This window comes from Heteronotia binoei, chromosome 9 (genome assembly GCF_032191835.1).
Source record: "Heteronotia binoei isolate CCM8104 ecotype False Entrance Well chromosome 9, APGP_CSIRO_Hbin_v1, whole genome shotgun sequence".
In the NCBI taxonomy this organism is placed as follows: Eukaryota; Metazoa; Chordata; class Lepidosauria; order Squamata; family Gekkonidae; genus Heteronotia; species Heteronotia binoei.
Genome location: NC_083231.1, coordinates 109,643,517 through 109,670,525, shown reverse-complemented (window position 1 = coordinate 109,670,525; position 27,009 = coordinate 109,643,517). Strand labels below are relative to the sequence as shown.

The window sequence follows — 27,009 nt, the reverse complement described above, 5'->3', positions numbered from 1 at the left end:
ATCATTTTATTTATTTATTTATTTATTTGATTTATACCCTGTCCTCCCTGCTGAAGCAGGCTCAGGGCGGCTTACAACATAAAATCCCAGAAACAATAAAATTAATAGGTATTAAAAATACACATTCGGCAATAAAATAACAATGATTAAAACAGTTAAAACAATTAAAACAGAAAAACAGACTATTAAGTTGGTGCTATTCTGATGGCGATGGCCTTCTTCCACAGCTCTTAAATACCGGTGCCAGTCAATTGTATGCCAGCCGGAAGAGGACAGTCTTGCAGGCTTTGCGGAACTGCACCAGGTTCCGCAAGGCCCTCACCTCATCTGGTAGTTGGTTCCACCAGCAGGGGGCTATGATTGAGAAGGCCCTGTCTTTTTTTACTTTGACTTTCTCCTATGTGACCACAATGGCACGATGAAGATTTCCATCCTTCTGCTTGGTATGTTTTGGTTATTTTCCCTTTTTTTTGTGGGGAAAAGATATTAGAAAGTTTGTCAAATCTTAAAAAGGTAAAGGTAGTCCCCTGTACAAGCACCAGTCATTTCCAACTCTGGGGTGACGTCGCATCTTAGAGTTCAGCAAAATTCTCACAGGGGGTTTGAACAACAGAGCCCAGAAGCAAGGGTTGTTTTTTTTTTTGAGGGGGGGTGTTTAAGAAAGAAAGTGCACAATAAAATTTAGAGATTCTAGAGCTCTGCTCCTGTGTGAGCTCCTGCCCAAAATGAGGCCCGATCCCTACAATGCACCTTATAAGTGACAAAGCTACCCTAGCAGGAGGTGTACACAGATGATACAACTTTATAGGGTTGTCGCTGAAACTTGTCCGTCAGCAGGCGGGGGGGGGGGGGGCGAGAGGAGGCATACACTGCATCACTACCTTGCCCTTAAGTGCCTTAGATATTGTAGGTCCTGTGTTCATGAGAGATCCCTTTGCAGTAAAGCTGACTGCATGAAAGCACTGTGGCGTGGGGGGCGGAGAACTGTTCCCATTCATCTCCCTGAATGTGTACCTTGTAATGAGTGTAAAGGTAGCCCCGAGATAACGCTGATAAGCATTTCAGATTTCCTTTACCGGACAGCCATCAGTCACCTTATGGGAAATTATCAGATAGGTGTCCTTAAAGACACAACAAGGACCCTTATTTTATTTTCCCTCCCTCTATAGAGGTCATTAACATGGTTGTTTTTTTTTACCTTGTAATGTAACTGAAAGGTATGCGAGTCTCCATTTTGGTCGCTTTTTCTGTGTGATTATCAAAGAAAACAATACCATGGTTTGAGAGGGGCTGAGGGATTTTAGCCGCTATAAGCTACCCAAGTATCCTGAAAGATCTTATCTTTTTAATGAAAATTATTCTCCTCCAGTCCCTTCACAGGCCTAGTAAGCAGTCTGTCTGCTTTTTTTTTTTATTTCCCTGCTCTGGTATTTGCTCTTGGTGATTAACTTTGAGTCTAGATTTCAGGCTGTCCTCCCCCGTTACGGCAGTCAAAATTCGGTGGGACTCATAGTTAATGATGCTTCTGCATTTCTTTTAAAGAAGACAACAGAATAAAGGTTGTATGTGTGTGTGTGTAACAAAGCAATATTTATGTAAAGATTTAAAATGTTTTTATATGAAGCCTTATTTTTTTAAAAAATCCCAGAAGGGGAGAATAACGGCACATCTGTACTGCAGACAGATTCTGTTTGTGGGCTAATAGTTGGGATGCGGAGAAGTTATGTGGATAAAACCATCTTCACTCTAAGGGTACTCATCAGAATCACCTCAAAAAGCCCCCAAACAAGACAGAACAGTAAATAATGCACTCTCAGTCTCACCTACCTCACAGGGTTGTTGTGAAACTGAAACAGAGAAGGAAGAACAATGTATGTCTCCCTGAGTTCCTTGTGGAAGGGTGGGATTAAAATGTACCAGATTGGGGTGGGCCAAACTTGCTTACATAGAATGAATGTCAGATGTTTGAGGGAAGGGAGGGAGGGAGGGAGAAGTGGAAAGAAAGCAACTTTAACTTTAAATGTATTCTCCATGCTACTGGCTGTTAAAATGTGATTTAAAGAGAGAAATGCCTTCTCTTAGCCGACTGAGAGTGGTAACCTGGAGGTTGGCAACCATACAATATTCTCAGACTGCCAGCCAGTGACCATGATTGGGTCTATGTACAATCCTTCAGAAACTATATATATATATATATATATATATATATATATATATATATATATATATATAAGATTGCCTGTATGCTTGCGTTGCTGTCACAGAAGATGGGAGTTGGTTGTTTGAAATCTTATATTAGGCCCGGAGACCAAATGCTTGGATTCTGTCTAGGACTATGGCCTTATTAGATTCTCTCTTGTGCAGCATTTTTAAAAAAAAGAGAAATTCTATGTCTGCCTCTGCCAGGCTGCTTTCTTTAGAATGCAGCCACCTGCTTGTAAGCAGAGCCGAGATGGTTCTTAGCGTGCCTTTCTTTGGGGAGCATCTGGATCTGCCTGCGTTTGTACGTGTGTGCCCTTGGACTTGCGGCTTTGACACTGAAGCGCCGTTGTCTGCAAGGGAGACGTGCTACTATAGAGTTCTGTCCCTGCTCCCAGCTTTGGTCCCTCAGATTCATTCTTGGAAAGTTTCTGAGTTTCCCGGGAGATAAAGCACGAGCAGCATTTGCTCTGGCCTGAATAATTTCTGAAGGCATTCAGGCAGGTTTTTGTTATGAAGGTTACCAAGGTTTTGAGAGGGGAGCATGAGAATTGTCTGGGGCTGTTGCAATTTCTGAAAACAAGTGTCCCCAAAAAAAAGCAAACAAAAAAAGACCCACTGCAAGGATGTAATATATATTGGCAGTTTTAAGATACAGGAGTTGTGGAAACAAATGACAAAGAAATGGCCCATTGCAGATTAGTAGCAAATTATTCTGCCCTGGCATTGGGTTTTTGAGGGGAAGGGAGGGAGGGAGGAAGGAAGGAAGGAAGGAAGGAAGGAAGGAAGGAAGGAAGGAAGGAAGGAAGGAAGTCCATCACATCACTTACTACCTGATTCTTTTAACTAGACCTTAAATTTAGGGCTGTGATCACACACACTAAATAATGCACTTTCAATCCACTTTCAATGCACTTTTAAACTGGAGTTTACTGTGTGAACTGGCAAAATCCAGTTGGAAAGTGCATTGAAAGTGGGTTGAAAGTGCATTATTTAGCGTGTGTGATCACAGCCTCAGTATGAAAAGCAGAAGCTCAGGGGAGCCGAGGGTTTTCCATGTGATGGTTTGCCCTAAAGATAAACTACACCGTACATTTATGCAATGGTTTTACTCTCAGTCATTCCCTTTCCTAATGATGTCTGACTGCCTCAGCACTCTGTCATGATATGCCCCGTCAACCTCCCACACTCAGTCCAATGCATGCATCTAAGAATACACCCAGGTAGTGGTTTAGAATGGTGTAGTGCAGGGGTGGCCAATGGTAGCTCTCAAGATGTTTTTTTTTGCCTACAACTCCCATCAGCCCCAGCCATTGGCCATGCTGGCTGGGGCTGATGGGAGTTGTAGGCAAAAACATCTGGAGAGCTACCATTGACCACCCCTGGTGTAGTGGTTAGAATGTTGGACTGGACACATTGAGGCCTGAGTCCAAATCTTCCCTCTCCTCGCTATAAAACTTTCATCCAATTGTTCTATCTCAGCCTAACCTACCTGGCAGCATTGTTGTGAGGATGAAATTGAGGGAAAGAGAACTGCGGATGGTATCTTGAGCTATTTTGAAAGAGAGCGGGATAAAAGATCTACTAAATAAATAATAGTAAATGCATTCTGCAAGATGGAATGTGTGTTCCTGGCCGCTGCTGGGGAACTCACCCCCAGCACTAAGGATGACTGAAGTGTGCAAAAGGACTCCTGGCATTAGAGTCCCCAGGGTTTGTTTTTTTTTAGTAAAAAGGTACACGAACTATGGCTGACCCAAGGCCATTCCAGCAGGCGCAAGTGGAGGAGTGGGGAATCAAACCTGGTTCTCCCAGATAAGAGAGCTATGGCTGACTCAAGGCCATTCCAGCAGGTACAAGTGGCGGAGTGGGGAACCAAATCCAGTTCTCCCAGATAAGAGAGCTATGGCTGACCCAAGGCCATTCCAGCAGGTGCAGGTGGAGGAGTGGGGAATCAAACCCAGTTCTCCCAGATAAGAGAGCTCTGGCTGACCCAAGGCCATTCCAGCAGGTACAAGTGGCGGAGTGGGGAACCAAATCCAGTTCTCCCAGATAAGAGAGCTATGGCTGACCCAAGGCCATTCCAGCAGGTGCAAGTAGAGGAGTGGGGAATCAAACCCGGTTCTCCCAGATAAGAGTCTGCACCCTTAACCACCCCAGCCTTGTATTATGATGGCAAAATGACCTGAACTGTATATGTTAGGGATACAAATGCCCCCTCTGGAAAAGGTTACAGCAACCTTGGTCCTTTTGTGCCAGCTAGTTTCTCATTCCTGTGGAGGCAGCTAAAACACGGTTTATGCAGGATTCAGAGAGAAGGGCGGGATATAAATCTACGGTCTTCCTCTTCTTCTTCTTCTCCTCCTCCTCTTTCTTCATAGAGATGCCAACCTCCAGGTGGGAATCACCGAATATCAGAGAGAGGTCACTAGAGATTGCAATCAAATCCAAACCTTAAAAAGGTAACTGTGACCAAAATTACTACAAACGCATTGTATCAGACTGTGTTAGAATTGTATTAGAACAGGCATCCAAGCCGATTATATGCAAAACAGTACAAGTTATAGAAAATGTCATTGCAAGTCCATTCTCAAAAGTTCGTCCATTCACAGTATGAAGTCCAAACTTGTTAAATCCCGAATAGGCTGCGACGGCAGGGCCATTAACACGTGCTTCCTATTTCAGTCGTTTTGTCAGGCGTGGGATTTGCTGAAATTTCATAAGTCGACGAAGACTAAAAACTTGTATAGAGTGTTCCCATGGGACAAGAAGTCTCCGTAATATTTCAATCTGGCAACCGCTCAGAAAGGCTTGGATCTGGCAACCCAACCCCCCTTTCCCCTGCCAGTGGCCAGGGGGGTACCTGGACACTCTAGTTCTGAACTACCTGTGTGCAAATTAGAACACCTGTTACTTGCCGAGATGCAGCAGAATACCTGACTCAGTACAAGTCTGCTTTGTATTTGGGTCACAGGATCTGCTGATGGTTGCTCATAAAATTTGACTCAGAGGATCAACAGGTATTTGGGGAGGTTGACAAGCAAGCCACGCAAGCTTCTGAACAGCCACCGCAAGTCCCTTTTATGAATCCGCAGGAAACCTACTAGACGCAGCTTCCCAGAGCCTGTGTTTTGATACCGCTGTCATTAATCCTGGCCAGTCTGTACGCAAATTCTGCTTTAAAGTCTGAGTTTCTTTCTGACTCCTAGCTTTTTTTTTTGGGGAGACAGGAAAGAGGAGGAGGAGGACAGCGATTTCCCTGGAGGGACAGACGCTGCTGGATAAGGAAGAAAAAAAAGTCAGGGAACTAGAACTGCCAACCTCCAGGGGAGTGTGGAGAGCTTAGTGGGGTATAATGCCATAGAGTCCTCACAGGAATGGCAAACTGCGGCTTGGGGGCCACACGTGGCTTTTTCGTACATACTGTGTGGCTCTCAGCCCCCACCGCCCTGTTGGCCAACTTGGAGAAGGCATTTGTTTCTCTAAATCACTTCTCTAAGCCAAGCCAGCTGGCAGCTTGGATAATGCATTTAAAGTTGAAGTTGCTTTCTTTCCACCTTTCTCTCTATTTCCTTCTTTCCTTCCTTCCTCCCTCTCTCCCTCCCTCCCTCCCTTCCTTGTCTTGTGGCTCTCAAACATCTAACATTTATTCTATGTGACTTTTACATATTTATTTATTTGATTTATATCCCGCCCTCCCCATTATGGGCTCAGGACGGCTAACAACCGATAAAAACAACAAAATGTAAAACATTAAAACAGTAGTATGCAATAGAATCAATAAAATTACAGATCTTAACAACAACAACAAAATTTTATTTGTATCCCGCCCTCCCCGCCGGAGCAGGCTCAGGGCGGCTAACAGCATAATTCAAGTCTTAGTTATACAGAAATAAATAAAATTACATTTAAACATTATGAACATTTTAATTAAAATTCTGATTTAAGTTTTAAAATTAAGTTAAATTAAATTAGTAAAAGTGCTAATGCTATGTTTGCTTTTTGTGATGGCGGTTTTCCTTAGCAGTTTCCTTTTTCATCAGCGAAAGCCAGTTGGAAGAGGAAGGTCTTGCAGGCCCTGCGGAACTGTTCAAGGTCCCGCAGGGCCCACATTTCCTCTGGAAGTTGGTTCCATAGGCTCGGGGCTATAGAGGAGAAGGCCCGGTTACGGGTACTTTGCAGCTTCACCTCTCTCGGTCCGGGAATAGTCAACAAGTTTTTCCCGGCTGACCTCAGTGCTCTCTGGGGTTCATATGGGGAGAGACGATCCCTAAGGTAGACAGGTCCTCGACCATATAGAGCTTTAAAGGTAATGACCAGTACTTTGTAACGAACCCGGTATATAACTGGCAGCCAGTGCAGTTTGCGCAGTCCAGGCTGTATGTGCTCCCATTTAGGAAGCCCCAACAACAGTCTAGCTGCTGCATTCTGCACCAGCTGCAGCCTCCGGGTTCGGTACAAAGGCAGCCCCAACAAATCTTTGGTGATCGTGGTGCATGCAATGCTGGTACAGTGGTGTCGGCCGATCTTGTCAATCCTTTGGCTTAGCAGCTATCCCCCTTTTAGTTGCTGAATGCCATGCGAAAAAGGTCAATCTTGCAAGCCCTGCGGAACTGTGGTAGGTCCCGCAGGGCTCCAGTGTTCCCGGGGAGCTCGTTCCACCATGTGGGAGCTGCTACAGAGAAAGCCCTGCTCCTGGTGGCAGTTAATCGGGCATCCTTCGGTACAGGGAATCTTTAAAAGATTCTGGGATCCTGAACGCAGTGCTCTCTGGGGCACATTAAGTAAGTTTGGCCACCTCTGGTATAGCCTGATCTCATTAGATTTTGGAAGCTAAGCAGGGTCGGTACCCAGGTGGGAGGTGGAGATCTCCCAGAATTGCATCTGAACTCCAGATGACAGAGATCATTCCCCTGGAGAAAATGGCTGCTTTGGAGGGCAGACTCTATGGCATTATAGACCACTGAGGTACCTCCCCATCCCAAACCCCACCCTCTCTAGGAACCATCCCCCCATATCTCCAGGAGTCTCCCAACCCAGAGTTGGCAACCCTTGCAATCAAGGGTCATTTTGTAGGGGGGGAAAGGTGGTGGAGCTCATCCCGGGATTGTTATGCAGCTGCACATACTATTCAGTGGACAAGGTGGGAAGGAGGAGGTGGAACTGTCAGAGGGGTGCAGGAGCTGCGTTCCTGTGAGCTCCCGCTGAATCCGAGGTCTGCTTGTAATACATAGAAGGGAGACCACTATGGAAGACTCTGGGGAGGAAGGCAATGGAAAGCCACCTCTGCTTCTCACATGCCTTGAAAACCTCTTGCTGGGGGTCACTGGAAGTCAGTTGCAACTTTATACATGCATTATCTTTCCGCAGTTATAAACTGCAAGATCCAAGCTTCCATGATACAGAATTTAGCACACAATACGAAGGGAAAAGGAATAATAGGGGGTAATCAGCCTCATTGTGGTATTGTGTTTTATGGTCCACTGAATGGATACATTTGATTTTTTTTTTAATGAATCATACCTACGGCTCTGTTTGGGATACATTGAAAAGAAGAAAACCCTGCTGGTGCAGACATAACCTATGCCTTTTGTCTTGTAAATATGTACAGGGAAACATCTGACGTAAGAACATAAGAGAAGCCATGTTGGATCAGGCCGATGGCCCATCTAGTCCAACTTTCTGTGTCACACAGTGGCCAGAAAAACCCAGGTGCCATCAGGAGGTCCATCAGTGGGGCCAGGACACTAGAAGTCCTCCCACTATGGTCTCCCAAGCACCAAGAATACAGAGCATCACTGCCCCAGACAGAGAGTTCCAACAATACGCTGTGACGTATTGGATAAGCTTATCCAGTCCCCTCTTGAAGCTGTCTATGCTTGTAGCCACCTCCACCTCCTGTGGCAGTGAATTCCATTTGTTAATTACCCTTTGGATGAAGAAGTAGTTCTTTTATCAAAGGTTTGTCCGCAGGCCTTACTCATAATGAAACAGGTGTAGGCAGGTACTGTTAGCGCTGGCAGATTAGGGTTGCCAGGTCTGACTCAAGAAGTATCTGGGGACTTTGGTGTGGAGCCAGGAGACTTTGGGGGTGGAGCCTGAAGCGGGGGGGGGAGGCCTCCAAACCGGGTGATCCCCTGCCCCCACCTGGAGATTGGCAACCCTATTTAATTTAATTTTGCAATTTATACCCTGGCCTATCCCGCAAGCGGGCTCGGTGCAACTTACAACATTAAAACAACATTAAAACGAATCACTTCAAAACATTGGGTGTTTTTACATTCAGATTGATCCAGAGTTTTAGAGTCTTCAAATTGCCTGCCACCGTTCTGCTTTAATTATTTTCCTTTTACATTGGTGGATTTGCTGCGCTCGTTTTGCGTAGCCAAACTTCTATATTTCCTGCTGAAAGTGTTTAAATTTAGGGGGGGAGGGTGTCTCTGATCAGAGGGCAGACGGAATACCAGTGCTTAGTTAAAGGTATATGATTGCTTGGAAGAAGAAGAAGAAGAAGAAGAAGAAGAAGAAGAAGAAGAAGAAGAAGAAGAAGAAGAAGAAGAAGAAGAAGAAGAAGAAGAAGAAGAAGAAGAAGAAGAAGATGATATTGGATTTATATTCCGCCCTCCACTCCGAAGAGTCTCAGAGCGGCTCACAATCTCCTTTCCCTTCCTTCCCCACAACAGACACCCTGTGAGGTGGGTGGGGCTGGAGAGGGCTCTCACAGCAGCTGCCCTTTCAAGGACAACTTCTGCCAGAGCTATGGCTGACCCAAGGCCATGCTAGCAGGTGCAAGTGGAGGAGTGGGGAATCAAACCCGGCTCTCCCAGATAAGAGTCGGCACACTTAACCACTACACCAAACTGGCTCTCCAAACTGGAAATGGTGTCAACACTGCAAAAACAATACCAATTTAAATTACGAGATGAGGCAAGCAATGATATGTAAAAATTTCAAATGCTGTCAGTTCTCATGCAAATTACTGCACCCTGTGGCTTTTGGAGGAGTCTTTTAAAACGCATGAAAACTTCTACAATACAAGTTTGAAATGCCTTCAGAGAAGTGACCGGATCAAAACTAGTTTTGAGAAAAACGTTGTAGCAGCAGCACCAGAACTCATCTCACCGAAACAAATGTAGATGCTTCGGGCAGCAACGATGCAAAACAGTTGTGAGAACGTTAGGTGATGTAAAAGGTGAGTTTCCAGTGCGGTGATAGAGAGTCACAAACTGTCAGTGTAAAAACACCCATCATCACCACAAAAATATCAAATCAAATTCGAGAGCAGTAGTCAGTACAACAAACCACACAACACCGTGTAGGCTGAAAGCTTTCAACACATATGTTGCGCACCTTGATGGTAAGGTGCTGGGTGCTGGGGAAGCGATGGCTTCATAGGGTGCCCGCTGGATCAAGTAAAAGAGCTCCGTCTTACAGGCCCTGCAGAATTTGGATAGGTCCCACAGGGCCCAGATCTCCAGCAGGAGCTCATCCCACCAGCTAGGGGCCCAGACCGAAAAGGCCCTGGCCCTCGTCGAAGCCAGACAGGAGTCTTAGGCCTAGGGATCACTAGAAGATGGTGTCTATGGCAGATATGGGGAGGCACTCCATTCAGAGATGCAGATGGGACACTGGAAGTGACGTTTAGCCAACTCCTCTCGCAAATGATGGCAGCATCTGAGCAAACTTGCTGAACAACATACCATAAAAATCAACACACCGTAAAACCAAACAGGTCTGTGTACACCCTGTGGAAACACTCGCCAGTTCTGTTCTAGGAAGCTGAATCAGCTCTCCCCAAGCTTCAGGAGAGTTTCTGAAAGGATCCACTGTGGGGAGCTACTCTTCAGAAAGAATCAGATTGTTCCTCAGAGTGTGTGCAAATTCTAGGGCAGGGGTCCCCTCTGTGGTTGCCATGGTGTCTGCCAACTACGGTTGCCAGGTCCAATTCAAGAAATATCTGGGGACTTTGGGGGTGGAGCCAGGAGCCTTTGGGGGTGGAGCCAGGAGCAAGGTTGTGACAAGCATAACTGAACTCCAAAGGGAGTTCTGGCCATCACATTTAAAGGGGCCACACACCTTTTAAATGCCTTCCCTCCATTTGGAAATAATGAAGGATAGGGGCACCTTCTTCTGGAGGTCATAGAATTGAACCCCCCAGTCAGGGGACAGAGAAGGGACTGTCATTCTTTTTTCAAGAAGAGGAAGTGAGGATTTTTCATGGGACTGTGTTCTGTTATTGCATGGAAGTGAATAATGGTCAAATAAATATTGTTACTATATATAGATTAAAAACTGTGTAAAATGTTTATATAATATTTGGGGACTCATTGTGCTCCCATCATTTCAGCAGTTGTATTTATCGGTCTGATTTGATGCTGAAATGCTATTTTGCAAAGTTTCTACAAGGGGGCTGATCTCTGTCTGCACGTTACTTATGATTGCAGGAAATCCCCAGGCCCCACCTGGAGGTTGGCAACCCTCGTTGACTTGCATAGTTCCAAAATCTAATTATGCCTCCGCGTTTTTAACATTGAGGTGAGATGTTCACCGTCTTGACCCCATTTGAGTGGAAAGGCAGCTTAGAAATACTCGACATAAATAAAACTCTGTACCTTTGAAACCAGGTGGGGATTTGGGGTGTGATTTTCACAAATCCTCATGATCAAGGCAGAAAGCATTTGAGGGGAGATTAACAGCCTTCTAAGTGAAACGGGATGATGGCCGAAGATATATTAAACCCAACTGTTTACTAATCCTTTGGGAATCCTTTGCCATGTGGCGAGACGTTATTGCTTTAATAAGTAGAAGAGAGATGAAAAAGAGTTCAGTGACAAGATATTTTGAGAGAATTAATGCCCCTTTAAACTTCAGCAGCTTGGGATCGCTTTGATCCCGTCCACAGATTCTAATCAATATTGAAGGTATAATGCCCGTCTAAGCTCTCACCTTGGGCGTATGGCGGAGCTCAGGAGGAATTCAAAATATGCACAATACAGGAAAACATCTTTGAGTGTGAAATTTAACAATCCCTCCAGAGTCCAAGTTCTATCAACCTGTAGTAGTTTGCCAAGCATAGGCAATATTTTAACATATAAGGACGAGACACAGAAATTATTGCTGGCCCTGAGTCTTGAGAATAAGGGTGTTCTGTGTGAGGCTAAAATAAAATAAAAAATCATAGATCGGGAAGGGGCGGTGGCTCAGTGGTAGAGCATCTGCTTGGTAAGCAGAAGGTTCCAGGTTCAATCCCTGGCATCTCCAGCTCAAAAGGGTCCAGGCAAATAGGTGCGAAAAACCTCAGCTTGAGACCCTAGAGAGCCGCTGCCAGTCTGAGTAGACAATACTGACTTTGATGGACTGAGGGTCCGATTCATTATAAGGCAGCTTCATATGTTCATATGTTCAAGGAACCTCCAGGGCCATCTATCCCAACCCTTTACACAATGCAGAAAATTCACCCCACCCCCAGTGACCCCTGCTCCAAGCCCAGAAGATGGCAAAAAACCTCCAGGATCCCTGGCCAAACTGGTCTGGAGAAAATTGCTTCCTGACCCCAAAGTGGCAATCAGCATTTTCCTGGGCATGTAAGAAAGTCCACGAGAACTCAGCACTGATGCTGTTAATGGGGCTGCCGCGATGGGAGCACATTCAGCCAGTGCTGAGAGAGCTGCACTGGTTGCCTGTTGTGTTCCGAGTTCGCTTCAGGGTGTTGGTATTAACCTTTAAAGCCCTTTCTGGTCAGGGACCGCATTTCCCCATATATCCCCCAGAGAGCACTGCGATCAGGGACAAAAAATCTGTTGTCCGCCCCTGGGCCAAAAGAAGCCAGGTTGTGTGTAACGAGATCTAGGGCTTTTTCGGTGGCAGCACCAGAACTTTGGAACACCCTCCCAGAAGCCATAAGGGCCCTGCGGGATTTGTCTGCATTCTGCAGGGCCTGTAAGACCGAATTGTTTAAGCAGGCTTTTGCTGTTGATTGAAAAAGGGCTGCCACCGGACATTTTATAGAAAGCTGGTGATCACAGTCGAGAAGTCAATACCACCTATATTGTACTGAAACAGAGCCATAGAATGATTTTAAAACTGAAATAAGTAAATTATGGTTTTATATGTTTTATTGGACTGATTGTATTATATAATGTTGTGAGCCGCCCTGAGTCCGCTTGCGGAGAGGGGGGGGGGATATAAATTGAATGTAATAAATAAATAATAAATAAACGATGCAACCCTTCCTGCCTTCCATCTCATGGTCTGCCTAAGTTCACAGAATCAGCATTGCTGTCAGATGGCCATCTAGCCTCGTGCTAAATCCCGTGCCGAATTCATTTATTTTACCTATCCAAAAATGCATGGCTTTGTGTTGCATAGTCATAACATCCTTGTGAGGCAGGCTCAGTTGAGAGAGCAAGGGGCGCGCACACACACACACACACACACACACATATATATATATATATATATATATACACACACACACACACACACACACATATATAATTCTGCCCTTCCTTTAAGAGGTAAAAGGTTCTCCCTTCTACTGTTTTATCATCACGGTGACCTTGCAAGGAAAGATAGGTCGAAAGAGAAAGTAAACCTTAGTTTAGCTTCTGAGATCTGGTGCAATCCAGCTAGCCTGGGCCTTCAAGATCAGAAAAAGTGAAGGAAGAAAAACTGGAAAGTCACTGATAGTTCTCCCATGAAAAGAGGTGACCTGCACTTGCAATGGTTTCTACAATAGTATAGTTCAGGGGTGGTCAAACTTTGGCTCTCTCGCACATATTGCGCAGCTCTCAGGCTCCACGCTGCCCCATCAGCCAGCTTAGAGAAGGCATTTCTCTCTTTAAATCACTTCCCCAAGCCAAGACAGCCAGTGGCTTGGAGAATGCATCAAAAGTTAAAGTTGCTTTCTTTCCACCTCTCCCCCGCCAATCTATTTTCCTTCCTTCCTCTCTCCCTCCCTGTCCTGCAGCTCTCAAACATCTGACATTCGTGTCTTGTGGCTCTCAAACACCTGGTGTTTATTCTACATGGCTCTTAAGTTAAACAAGTTTGGCCATCCCTGGTATAGTTCTTTTCCTTTTCCTATGACACCCTGATAAAAACTGGCCATTCAGAACTAACTCCCTTTATTGCATCATGCAATAAATGTGGGCAGCAAGCCCACACAAAGTGGTCACGGCATCAAAAGCAATTACATCCTTGTTTTATTGCCATGTAAAACGGTGGGCATTTCTCGGATGCGCTCCAGTTACAAAGCCATTGCTTGGTCAACATGCTCACCCCTTGCTCTGCCCTGGTTTTATATGGCAATAAATTTAAATCTCCATCGCTTTTAGTTTGATTACTCCATGCCATGATCCTGCAGCCCCATTTATTGGAAACATTTGTTTGCTCCTGGAAGAGCATCTCTCTCTCTCTGCACATGATGCTAACAACATTTGCCGGAGTGGGGAGAGGCAAAGATCCTCTCTCAGACATGACAGAGAAGCCAAGGAGCAGAAAGTGCGAAGAACTTACACTTCCTACCGTACTTTGTACTGATGCATTGGAGAGCCAGTTTGGTGTAGTGGTTCAGTGAGCGGACTCTTATCTGGGAGAACCGGGTTTGATTCCCCACTCCTCCACTTGCACCTGCTAGCATGGCCTTGGGTCAGCCATAGCTCTGGCAGAGGTTGTCCTTGAAAGGCTAGCTGATGTGAGAACCCTCTCCAGCCCCACCCACCTCACAGGGTCTCTGTTGTGGGGGAGGAAGGTAAAGGAGATTGTGAACCGCTCTGAGACTCTTCGGAGTGGAGGGTGGGATATAAATCCAATATCATCATCATCTTCTTCTTCTGCAAAGCTGTCCTGAGTTCATGGAGAGTCATACCAGTTTGGAAGGCAGCTCAAGGAATATAGTATAGTGCAGGGGTGGCCAACGGCAGCTCTCCAGATGTTTTTGCCTACAGCTCCCATCAGCCCCAGCCATTGGCCATGTTGGCTGGGGCTGATGGGAGTTGTAGGCAAAAAACATCTGGAGAGCTGCCATTGGCCACCCCTGTATAGTGGGTTCAATGCAAGGAAGAGACACGGTTGCAGTGATCATAGCTCTCTTTATTAGTTACAGCAGGGCAATGGCTGGACTAGAAGTCTGGAGAACTGGGCCAATGGGGCCAACTATATAAAGGTCAAGGTTCCCGCGCTAGGGTGCCATTGGATCATTCAAACCAGCAGGGGGCCTGTGATTGGAGCAGGGCAACAGGGATTTGGATCCTACTACCCATTGTTCCTGAGTCCCCAAGCTCAGTCCTAGAGGTTCCAATGAGCCAGGCAGAAACACTAGTAATATATAACATTAGTCCACATACACAACATGGAATATCTGGGAGACAGCTGTTGAGCAGTGGTCCATGAGTGGCTATTAGCTACAAGAAGAAGAAGACCGCAGATTTATACCCTGCCCTTCTCTCTGAACCAGAGTCTCATAGCGACTTACAATCTCCTTTATCTTCTTCCCCCACAACAGACACCCTGTGAGGTAGGTGGGGCTGAGAGAGCTCTCACAGCAGCTGCCCTTTCAAGGACAACTCTTGTGAAAGCTATGGCTGGCCCAAGGCCATTCCAGCAGGCAGCCAAGTCTTGGTAACCCTGTAGAGTTTTCAACACAAGGGAGGAGCAGAGGTGGTTTTCCACCTTTGAACATAGACTTCCTTGGGTCCGAGTCCCAACCAGGGGACTTGATAAAGCTGGGTTAGCCTGGGCTACCCAGGGCAAATTCAGGCATACCCATTATTTAATTTGAGGAGTAGAGTAGCTGTTTACAAAGCTATGGGAAAGCAAAGTTGGCCCGATTGAAGTTGGACTCGAAATTCTAATCTTCAAGATTCAGTCGCTGAGGAAATGAATTAAAGCACCAATTTTGTGGTGCCCGTTTTGGAACGCAAGGCAGAGTTTGGTCGCCACGGCGGTTCATAAGCAAGGGTGTCTCTGAAAGACGAACAAGTTTGGCAGAGTGGCATCAACAGTGTAATTAAAATCCTCCCCCTTCTCTTCGGCTCTGGGAACTGTGATTCCTTTGGAGGCTCTAATTACAGCTGCCATGTGAGAGAATCATTTTTGGAGTTGACAGGCAGAGAGCAGCAACCGGGCTCCTCACCGTTTCTTTGATGGTGGCACGGGAAATCCCAGCGATATCCAAGGGAGATGATAATGAACTGGAAGAAGAAGCAGGGGAAAGGGTGCCACAGTAGAAAGCAGCTAAAAGAAGGTGTCCAGAGAAGGTAGGGTTGCCAGCACTGGGTTGGGAAATACCTGGAGATTTTGGATGTGGAGCCTGGGGATGGAGGGGTTGGGGGAAGGGAAGGGCCTGGGGGGGGGGCGGGTATAATGCAGTAGTGTTCACCTGCATAGCAACCATTGTCTCCAGGGGAACTGATCTCTGTTAGCTGGAGATCAATTGTAATACCAGGAAATTTCAAGGCTCCAGCTGGAGGCTGAGAACCTACGCTGCCTGTATCACCAGTTGGACTAATGCCTTGGAGGAATTCTCTTTTGAGCAGTGGTTCTGAAATCATTTGGAAGAACTTCCTGACCGTTAGAGCGGTTCCTCAGTGGAACAGGCTTCCTCGGGAGGTGGTGGGCTCTCCTTCCTTGGAGGTTTTTAAACAGAGGCTAGATGGCCATCTGACAGCAATGAAGATCCTGTGAATTTAGGAGGAGGTGTTTGTGAGTTTCCTGCATTGTGCAGGGGGTTGGACTAGATGACCCTGGAGGTCCCTTCCAACTCTATGATTCTGTGACCTTCCTGACAGAGTGGTTCCTCAGTGGAACAGACTTCCTCGGGAGGTGGTGGGCTCTCCTTCCTTGGAGGTTTTTACACAGAGGCTAGCTGGCCATCTGACAGCAATGAAGATCCTGTGAATTTAGGGGGAGGTATTTGTGAGTTTCCTGCATTGTGCAGGGGGTTGGACTAGATGACCCTGGAGGTCCCTTCTAACTCTATGATTCTGTGGCCTTCCTGACAGAGTGGTTCCTCAGTGGAACAGGCTTCCGCAGGAGGTGGTGGGCTCTCCTTCCTTGGAGGTTTTTAAACAGAGGCTAGATGACCATCTGACAGCGATGAAGATCCTGTGAATTTAGGGGGAGGTGTTTGTGAGTTTCCTGCATTGTGCAGGGAGTTGGACTAGATGACCCTGGAGGTCCCTTCCAACTCTATGATTCTCTGACCTTCCTGACAGAGTGGTTCCTCAGTGGAACAGACTTCCTCGGGAGGTGGTGGGCTCTCCTTCCTTGGAGGTTTTTACACAGAGGCTAGATGGCCATCTGACAGCAATGAAGATCCTGTGAATTTGGGGGGAGGTATTTGTGAGTTTCCTGGATTGTGCAGGGGGTTGGGCTAGATGACCCTGGTGGTCCCTTCCAACTCTATGATTCTGTGACCTTCCTGACAGAGTGGTTCCTCAGTGGAACAGGCTTCCTGGGGAGGTGGTGGGCTCTCCTTCCTTGGAGGTTTCTAAACAGAGGCTAGATGGCAATCTGACAGCAATGAAGATCCTGTGGATTTAGGGGGAGGTGTTTGTGAGTTTCCTGCATTGTGCAGGGGGTTGGACTAGATGACCCTGGAGGTCCCTTCCAACTCATAGTCTGTGATTCTAAGGGAGAGCCTCTTGAAACACATCAATATCCGGGAGGCGTGTCATCACCCGATGAGCCATTACTCATTTAAGTCAAGCTCCAAATCTATCTAAATTTCGGATATTGACCAGAGCCTTCCGTATGGACTTCTGGATAGTTGATTGTAATTGAATGTGTATATTATGGCTTTGGTATATGTACGTGGTGATTGTTGAATGTATGAGCGTGTAAATTTACACGCTTATTTAAGCAAGTATTTACAGTGTGTTACTTTGTGGTTACTCAGCCTTTACACTGGAGCTTCGTGTTTTGCCAGGCACCCACCTGGAGGTTGGCAAGCCTAACAAAAGGTAACATAGCAGTGCTGAAAGAGCTGCTGGCTGCCTATTGTGTACCGAGTCCGTTTCAAAGTGCTGGTATTGACCTTTAAAGCCCTATATGACCGAGGACCTGCCTATCTAAGGGAGCACCTTTCCCCATATGTTCCCCAGAGAGCGCTGCGTTCGGGAACTCAAAATCTATTGTCCATTCCCGGACCAAAGGAGGCCAGACTGGGCTCTACATGGGCCAGGGCCTTCTCAGTGGCAGCACCAATGCTGTGGAATGCTCTCCCGGAGGCCGTAAGAGCCCTGTGGGATCTCTCCCAGTTCTGCAGGGCTTGTAAAACTGAACTTTTTAAACAGGCCTATAACAACTGGGGGAGGAGGCTGCTGCTTTTATGCTGCTGAGCGATTCCACCTGAAGAACCACCAACAGATAAATTATATATTCCGTTTAGCAGGGGTGGCCAACGGTAGCTCTCCAGATGTTCTTTGCCTACAACTCCCATCAGCCCCAGCCATTGGCCATGCTGGCTGGGGCTGATGGGAGTTGTAGGCAAAAAAACATCTGGAGAGCTACCGTTGGCCACTCCTGCTGTTTAGTACCAATGCATTGTTTTAAATTGTAAGTTGTGTATGTCTTATTGTTTTATACCTGCAATTGAGATGTTGATTTTATTATGATTGTTAGCCACCCTGAGTCCGTTTGACATGGGCGGGATATAAATAGAAAGTAAGTAAGTAAATAAATAAATAAATAAATAAATAAATTCTACCATATTTGACGGTTGGAGGGAAAGCGTTCCTTCGCTGTCATAGGGCAAGCTGCTTTGGGACGTCCTATTTTGGAAAGGTTGTGAAAACTTTTCTCATTCAAAACTTCTGACTGTGATTTTGGGGGCGGGGAGAGCCGATGTTCTTGTCATTTTATTCTTTTAATGTGATACCTTCGTTCTTAGTGAATTCTCGTTCATCGTCCTGGGGATTACAAGAGATGGCGGGTACAAAAGTATTCCGCATAAATAACATTATTTGGATTTCAGGAGGGAGGTGACAGCATTGCGTTGGTGATTCAGGAGACAGGAGGGTCTCCTGGGTAAAGCATATGTTCAACCTGCATGACTTAGAGCTTACTACATTGAACATGATGGATTTGGTGCTGAAAGAGTAACATTATCTGATGGAAGGGACAGGGGAACAGGTGGGCCGTCACTGTAGGGTTGCCTGGTCTGTGTTGGAGAATACCTGGAGACTTTGGGGGCGGATCTGGGAGAGAGTGTGGTTTGGGGAGGGGGAGGGCCTCAGCATGGTACAATGCCACGGAGTCCACCCTCCAAAGCAGCCGTTTCCTCCAGGGGAGCCGATCTCTGCCAGCTGGAGACCAGTTGTAAACGCGGGAGATCTCCAAGTCCCACCTGGAGGCTGGCAACCCTACAGCTAAGTCATATTTAGAGCCAAATTAAATTTGATATCAGATCTGCCTGAGTCGTGCAAACATCAGAAGAGTGACCTGTTTTTTAAAAAAGAGGACTAGAGCCAGTTCGGTGTAGTGGTTAAGTGTGCGGACTCTTATCTGGGAGAACCCAGTTTGATTCCCCACTCCTCCACGTGCAGCTGCTGGAATGGCCTTGGGTCAGTCATAGCTCTTGCAGAGGTTATCCTTGAATGGGCAGCTTCTGGGGGAGCCCTCTCAGCCCCACCCACCTCACAGGGTGTCTGTTGTGGGGGAAGAAGATAAAGGAGATTGTAAGCTGTTCTGAGACTCTGATTCAGAGAGAAGGGCGGGATATAAATCTATGGTTCTCTTCTTCTAAGTGGTGTGTGAGTGAGGGGGTAGGGTTGCCAAAGTCCAGGGGGTACCTGGAGTTCTCCCAGAACTACAACTGATCTTGAGAGTAAGAAGAATCCATTTCCATAGAGCGAGTGACAGCTTCAGAAGGTTGGAGGGATATCAAACATGCAGCCCACGAGCCGGAACCAGCCCAGCCCATCCAAGGCTCTTACATTAAAACCGCCTATATTAAAAGTTTGAAGTAGCGCCACAAATGTAATTTTAATGGCTAGGTTTTATTATTTTAATTCTGTAATTTAAAATTGTCGTTTTAATGATTGATAGCCACCCTGAGCCCGCTTGTGGAGAGGGCGGGACAGAAATCTGAAGTAAGTAAATAAAAATAAATGATCAGCCACAAGCGACTGGTCATGACATTCATTGCCGGATGGCAGAGGCTGTGTATGATGTCCCTCTATGCTGGCCCAGCGGGCATCAGGCAGATACTGTAAGGAAATACCGTAAGAGTGTTAATGTTTTAAGTGTGTTTGCATTTTGAGTAAAAATAATAACGTTAATAACTGGAGAGCCAGTTTGGTGGAGTGGTTAAGTGTGTGGACTCTTATCTGGGAGAAACAGGTTTGACTCCCCACTCCTCCACTTGCAGCTGCTGGAATGGCCTTGGGCTGGCTCTCGCAGAGTTGTCCTGCACCCAGGGTCAGGCTAATGGTGCGCCAGGTGGCCTGAAGCTGGCAAGATCCAGCCAGCAAGGTAATCTATGGCCGCCTCCTTTCCCTCCTTTATAGGCTGGGCCTCCCATAGCTCCGATGGGCCAGGTGCATGGGAGGCTGGAAGGTGGGGCAAATCCAGGCCCCGACTGGAGTCGGGACATTTCCCACTTCAAGGGGATCAGAGAGAAAAGGAAAGGACATTTAGTGTTCTAGCCCAGCGGTCCCCAACCTTTTTGGCACCAGGGATCGATTTTGTGGAAGACAGTTTTTCCATGGACGGGGGGGGGGGGGGGGGGGGTGATGGTTTTGGCTTGACATAATTGTGCACTTTATTTATTTAGTTTGGTGTAATTGTTAAATGTGCAGAGATCTGGGAGAACCAGGTTCGTTTCCCCACTCCTCCACTTGCAGCTGCTGGAATGGCCTTGGGTCAGCCATAGCTCTCACAGAGGTTGTCCTTGAAAGGACAGCTTCTGGGAGAGCTCTCTCAGCCTCACCCATCTCACAGGGGCCGTTTTCCCACTGACCTTACTCCGGAACGACGTCCCTCTTCATCGTGCAGCGTCTGTGCGGATTTCCCACCAACTGCTGTGCACAACCGGGAAGTGCCGCGGCTTTTGCGTCGCAGATGTAAACCGCTAAAAACCAGTTTACATCTGCGACGCAAAAGCCGCGGCTCTTCCTGGTTGTGCCCAGCAGTTGGTGGGAAATCCGTGCAGACGCTGCGCGGTGAAGAGGGACGTCGCTCCGGAGTAAAGTCAGTGGGAAAACGGCCAGGTTGTCTGTTGTGGGGGAGGAAGGCAAAGGAGATTGTGAGCGGCTCTGAGACGCTGAGATTTGGAGTGGAGGGTGGGATATAAATCCAGTGTCGTCTTGTTCTTATTATTACTACATTGTAATATATAATGAAATAGGCCCAGTTGCTAACAAGCCACGGACTGGTACTGGTCCACGGACCGGGGGTTGGGGACCTCTGTTCTAGCCTATCTATCGCTCGACTCTCTTGTAGTCTGCCTCTGCAGTCGGAGGCTAAGAGACAGCATAGAGTCTTTCACTTGCAACACCTCATGCAACCCAGCTTCTCTAACCCCCTCCTGAAGCCATCTATGTTCATGGCCATCACTGGCTCCTCTGGCGGTGAATTCCCACCGTTTAATGACTTCTTGAGTAAAGAAGTATTTTCTTTAGTCTGCCCTGAATCTATTTCCCAACCATTTCATTGGGATTTCCGTGAGTTCTAGCGTTACGTGAGAGGGAAGAAAACCTCCTTGTAGGCACTTCCTCCGTCTGTCCACTGTGGGAATTAACTGAGTCCTCTTCCAGTTGCCCACACTGCTGCTCAGCGGAAAGAGGATCAGGGGAGGGACGGTGGCTCAGTGGTAGAGCATCCGCTTTGTAAGCAGAAGGTCCCAGGTTCAATCCCTGGCATCTCCAAAAAAGGGTCCAGGCAAATAGGTGTGAAAAACCTCAGCTTGAGACCCTGGAGAGCTGCTGCCAGTCTGAGTAGACAATACTGGCTTTGATGGACCGAGGATCTGATTCAGTATAAGGCAGCTTCATATGTCCATTCTCAATAACAGCAATAGCATTAAATCGGGGATGGCCAAACTTGCTTAACGTAAGAGCCACATAGAATAAACATCAGATGTCTGAGAGACACAAGACATTAGCACCAAACTGTTTTATTGTGTTTGAATTGTTTATATTGTTCAGTGTTTTAATGGTTAATGTTCCATATTATAAATGTTTTTATTGATGTGAGCCGCCCTGAGCCTGCTTCGGCGGGAAGGGCGGGATACGGATCCAATAAAATAAATAAATGAATGTCGGATGTTTGAGAGCAGGCAGGAAGGGAAGGAAAATGGGTGGAGGGAGGGAGAGGTGGAAAGAAAGCAACTTTAACTTTAAATGCATTCTCCCAGCCGCTGGCTGGTTTGGCTTGGAGGAATGATTTAAAGAGAGAAATTCCTTCTCCAAGCTGGCTGATGGGTCGTTGGGGGCTTCAGGAGCCACACAATATGTGTGAAAAAAACACACGTTGCTCCTGAGCCACAGTTTGGCCACCCCTGCATTAAATAAATAGGTCATGTTTGGCAGCCCTAGAAGATCAAGATGGGAAGATGAAGAGGTCTATCATCACAGAGCTAGATAAGTGTTGTGATTTCCCAGTGGTGAAAGCCCAGGCGTTCTCAGTGAAGTCATATGAGCGCCCAATCACTGCAGACTTCCTCAAATACTTCCCTGCCCCTCTCTTAATCATTCTAATTGTTTTCTTGGCCTCGTCTCTGCCCCAGCGGCCTAGAGCGATGCTGAGGCTGCATGTACAGAGCAATTTGGCTAGACTCAGAACTGCCTCGACATCACTCGTGGAAAAAGGGCAGCTCGATGCACAGCTTGGATATTTTCTCTTCTTGGAGTGCGAACGTCTTCCCTTACTGGACTAATCAGCAACAGCGCTGATGTTAGCACCAAGCAGGATTGCAGTTTGGAGACCTGGTCATATTCACCATGCCTTCCAGCCTGCCCTGCGTCCTGACTTTCCTGGCCTGCTGGAGGGCAAAGCCACGGTCAGTAATTGGATTCAGAGATGGCAGTTCAGGTTGCCAACTCCAGGCTAGGAAATTCCTGGAGATCTAGGGGTGGCACTTGGGGAAGTTGGGGTTTGGGAGGGAACAGGTTGTAATTTGATACAGCCCATCCACTAAACCAGTGGTCCCAAACCTTTTTGGCACCAGGGACTGGTTTTGTGGAAGACAATTTTTCCAGGGACTGTGGCGGGGAGTGATGTTTTTTGGCTGATACAATTGTGCACTTTATTTCTATTAGTTTGGCATGGTGGTTAAGTGCGCAGGCTCTTATCTGGAAGAACTGGGTTTGATTCCCCACTCTTCCACTTGCGGCTGCTGGAATGGTCTTGGGTCAGCCATAGCTCTTGCAGAGTTGTCCTTGAAAAGGCAGCTTCTGTCAGAGCTCTTTCAGCCCCATCCACCTTACAGAGCGTCTGTTGTGGAAGAGGAAAGTAAAGGAGATTGTGAGCCACTCAGAGACTCTGAAATTTGGAGTGGAGGGCAAGATACAAATCCAATGTTGTCGTCTTATTATTATTATTACTACTACATTGTAATATATAATGAAATAATTGTACAACTCACAGCCCGGTTGCTAACAGGCCACGGACCAGTACTGGTTCACGGCCTGGGGGTTGGGGACACCTGCACTAAAGCAACCTCCAGGGGAAGCGATCTATGTCGCCTGGAGATCAGTTGTAATTTGGGAGATCTCTAGGCCCCAGCTGGAGGTTGGCAGGGCTGATGTCTGTGTTTGGCTTAAGAGTGATTTGGGAATAGTTGATAGGGATTCCTTTTCACTGAAATAACTGAAATTATTGGAATTTTCTTTAGAATGTGTGTGCATAGCATTGAGTGGTTAAATGAAAGCAGATATTGGATTCATCCACACACACACACACACACATATTCCCCCCTCCCCCAATAATTCCTAGAGAAATGGTAGGTCATTAAGGCAAGGGCTAAATGAGTGAATTAATTAAATGCTTGCTAGGGAATAGCGCTTCTGTAGTCCATTAAACTTCACTCAAACCGTAACAGAGGAATTGATCATCGATCCAGAGTTAGCCATGTTAGTCTGTTGCTGCAAAATAGTGAAGAGTCCAGTAGCACCTTTAAGACCAACAAATTTTATTGTAGCACAAGCTTTCGAGAAAAACAGCTCTCTTCGTCAGATGCCAGTGGGACACCAAGAGAAACTGAAGGGAGAGGATGGTATATTAGGTTTATTAGAGGATGGTAGAGATTAAATTCTTGTTCCACCCTAAAGCTAGGGGTGCCAAGCTCCCGCCAGGGGCGAGGAATCCCCCAATTTTTTTTGGGGGGGACAACCCCCCCGAGCACAGAGCAGGCCACTGGGGGAATCCCTGCCCCCAAAGAGCCCCATTGTCACACGACATGCTCTGCACAATGACGTCACCCAGAAGTGATGTCATTGTGCCAAGCATGGGGACGCTCTAGGATTCGTGGTAAAACTCTATGGTACCATAGAGTTTTACCACGAATCCTAGAGCATCCTCAGCATGATGATGCCACTTCTGGGTGATGTCATCGCTCCACGTGTGCTTTAAGAGTCCCCTGCCTCAACAGTGGCAACCCTACCTAATATTTGGGGATGGAGCCTACAGAGGGCAGGGTTTGAGGAGAGAGGCCTCAGTAGGGTATTATAACACAGAGGACATGATCCAAAGCAGCCATTTACTTCAAGGGAGCTAACCTCTAATCTGGAGATCCGTTGTGATTCCTGGAGATCTCCAGGTCCCACTGGGAGGTTGGCAACCACAGCTATGAACAAGATCCTACTCCTCAGCTTCAGTGTCCTTGGGACAATGAAAATATGACAGATGATGTTACATAAGGTAATTTGTTTACTTGTTCATTAATTATTTATATTTGAATGTACAATCTGCTTTAAAAAAAAAATCAAACTAGTAGGGCAGGCAGTTGCCTCTGAAAACTGAACACGGAAAGCATTGGAATCAGTTTTAAAAACGGCTTGAATGAAAACCTATCAACAATTAAAACAGGAGATTTAAAGTGTCCTAAATTCCATTCATTGGTAATTGGAAGCGAATGGGAATTATTTCCAAATCTTAATTGCCCATCTACAAACATGTCAAACCAGGATGTTGGGATTCAAGTTGAATGAGGCCTTGATTCAAAACATGTTTGTGTGGGAGCCGATTCAATTGTTTTCAGTCACGGTTGCCAAGTCCAGGTTGAGAAATTCCTGGAGATTTAGGGCCAATACCTGGGGAGGGACTTCTGTTTCTCTAGATTCTGTGGTATACCATAGAGTTAGGGTTGTCAGGTCTGTGCTGGAAAATACCTGGAGATTTACAGGGTGGATCTGGGAAAGGGGTGGGGTTTGGGGAGGGGAAGGGCCTCAGCAGGGTACAATGCCACACAGTCCACCCTCCAAAGCAGCCATTTTCTCTGGGGGAACTGATCTCTGTTGCCTGGAGAGTGCTGGTAATTTTGAGAGACCAGCAGCCCCCACCTAGAGATTGGCAAACCTATTTTCAGCCAACGAATAAGATTCATCTAGGGTTGCCAACTCTAGGGTTGCCAGGTCCCACTCAAGAAATATCTGGGGGCGGAGCCAGGAGACTTTGGGGGTGGAGCCAGGAGCAAAGTTGTGACAAGCATGATTGAACTCCGAAGGGACTTCTGGCCCTCACATTTAAAAGGGCTGAATGTCTTCTGGGGCTATTAGAACTCGACCCCCGGGTCCAATATTTTTGAAACTTGAGGAGTGTTTAGAGGAGAGGCTGAAGATGCTATGCTGAAAATTTAGTGCCTCTACCTCAAAAACAGCCCCTCCAGAGCCCCAGACACCCACAGATCATTTCTCCACTATACTCTATGGGAACTTGTTTCCATGGGGTATAATTAGGGTTGCCAGGTCCAATTCAAGAAATATCTGGGGATTTTGGGGGTGGAGCAAGGAGACTTTGGAGGTGGAGTTAGGGGCAAGGTTGTAACAAGCATGATTGAACTCCAAAGGGAGTTCTGGCCATGACATTTAAAGGGACCGCACACCTTTTAAATGCCTTCCCTCCACTGGAAATAATGAAGGATGGAGCATCTTTTTGGGGGGCTCATAGAATTGGATCCCCTGGACCAATCCTTTTGAAACTTAGAAGGTGTTTTGAGGAGAGACACTGGATGCTATGCTGCAAATTTTATGCCTCTATCTCAAAAAACAGCCCCCCTGAAGAACCCCAGATATCCATGGATCAGTTTTCCGTTATACCCTATGGGAATTGGTCTCCATAGGGAATAATGGAGTGCCCAGCAGACATTTCCCACCTGCTTTCTGATTACCCTGAAGTGGGGGGAGGGCCTCCAAACCGGGGGATCCCTTGTCCCCAGCCATTGCTAAGAATTCTGAAGCTCTGCTCTTTTGTAAAACGTATAATAGCATTGCAAAGCTCGTAGAAGCTCTTATGTGAAACAGGGGATCAAGTACAACCCTGTCGCGTTCTATATGCACCTGGCTGCACCAGACCATTCTATCTTGCATGTTTGAAGGCCCATTGGAGCGTTGGACTCAAAAGAATCTGCCTTTGCCATTGCCTGGATTCTTCTTTTGGATATATTGGCATCGATTCGCCTTCTGTGAGACTCGGGGGTGAGGGCATAGCTGGTGTTCCTTTTTGTGATTAATTTCCCTTGATATTTCTATATTGTTTTCTATTAGGGTTGCCAATCCCCGGGTGGGGGCAGGGGATCCCCCAGTTTGGAGGCCCTCCCCCCGCTTCAGGGTCGTCAGAAAGCGGGGGGAGGGGAGGGAAATGTCTGCTGGGAACTCTGTTATTCCCTAGGGAGATTTATTCCCATAGAAAATCATGGAGAATTGATCCGCGGGTATCTGGGGCTCTGCGAGGGAGCTGTTTTTTGAGGTAGAGGCACCAAATTTTCAGTACAGCATCTAGCGCCTCTCCCCAAAATATCCCCCAAGTTTCAAAAGGATTGGACCAGGGGGTCCAATTCTATGAGCCCCAAAAGAAGGTGCCCCTAACCTTCATTATTTCCTATGGAAGGAAGGAATTGAAAAGGTGTGCCGTCCCTTTAAATTTGATGCCCAGAACTCCCTTTGGAGTTCAATTATTCTTGTCACAGCCTTGATCTTGGCTCCACCCCTAATATCTCCTGGCTCCACCCCCCAAAGTCTCTTGGCTCCACCCCCAAAGTCCCCAGATATTTCTTAAATTCTACTTAGCAACCCTATTTTATATTTATAAAGCACAGTTAAGTTTTGTATATAATTTGAGGCTGGTCTTTCGCGGAGGTTTTTACCTTTCTCCTGCCCAACTGGCGAAAGGCAACCCTACTAACTGGACCACGTTATAACCTGATGGTGATTCGCAGAGGGGAAAAGTGAAGGAAGAGGGAGGCAGAAGGAAAGAGGAGAGAGAGAGAGCGATCGCTCCACCACTGGATATGGTGTGTTCAGCGAGCCTTGCCCTGCTTTCCGTTTAGTCCTTTAGTGTTCTTGTCTCCACTCATCCTCTCTGGCCATGGATATGAAACCATGAAACCTGGTATGCTGTGGACCCGAGGGAGGGGAATCAGGAAGTAATGAAGAGGAACGCTTCCAGCAAAACAAAACATGCGTCCTCTGGGCAAGAAAGGGCCGACTGTGGGAGGAGGAGGAAGCAGAACCCCTTCCAAAAGGGCAGCAGCCACTTCCTTTAATAAATCACACATAAATCAGTCTTCGGCTCAGCCGTAACCCAACATCCTCCTGAACGAGTGCCGGCTCTCCTTGAAGTGGTGTTTCTTGTGGCTGGGCTAGTGCAACA

The 27,009-nt window shown here is 46.8% G+C and overlaps 1 protein-coding gene and 1 non-coding gene across 2 annotated transcripts in view; both read left to right on the top strand.

Annotated features, from left to right (window-relative positions):
- Window positions 1–27,009, top strand: part of SHROOM3 (shroom family member 3) — a 340,442-nt gene that overhangs the window by 124,235 nt on the left and 189,198 nt on the right. The gene's annotated exons all lie outside the window — the stretch shown is intronic.
- TRNAT-UGU (transfer RNA threonine (anticodon UGU)) lies at window positions 21,002–21,068 on the top strand. Its single transcript has one exon. It is a non-coding gene; the product is annotated as a tRNA-Thr (tRNA).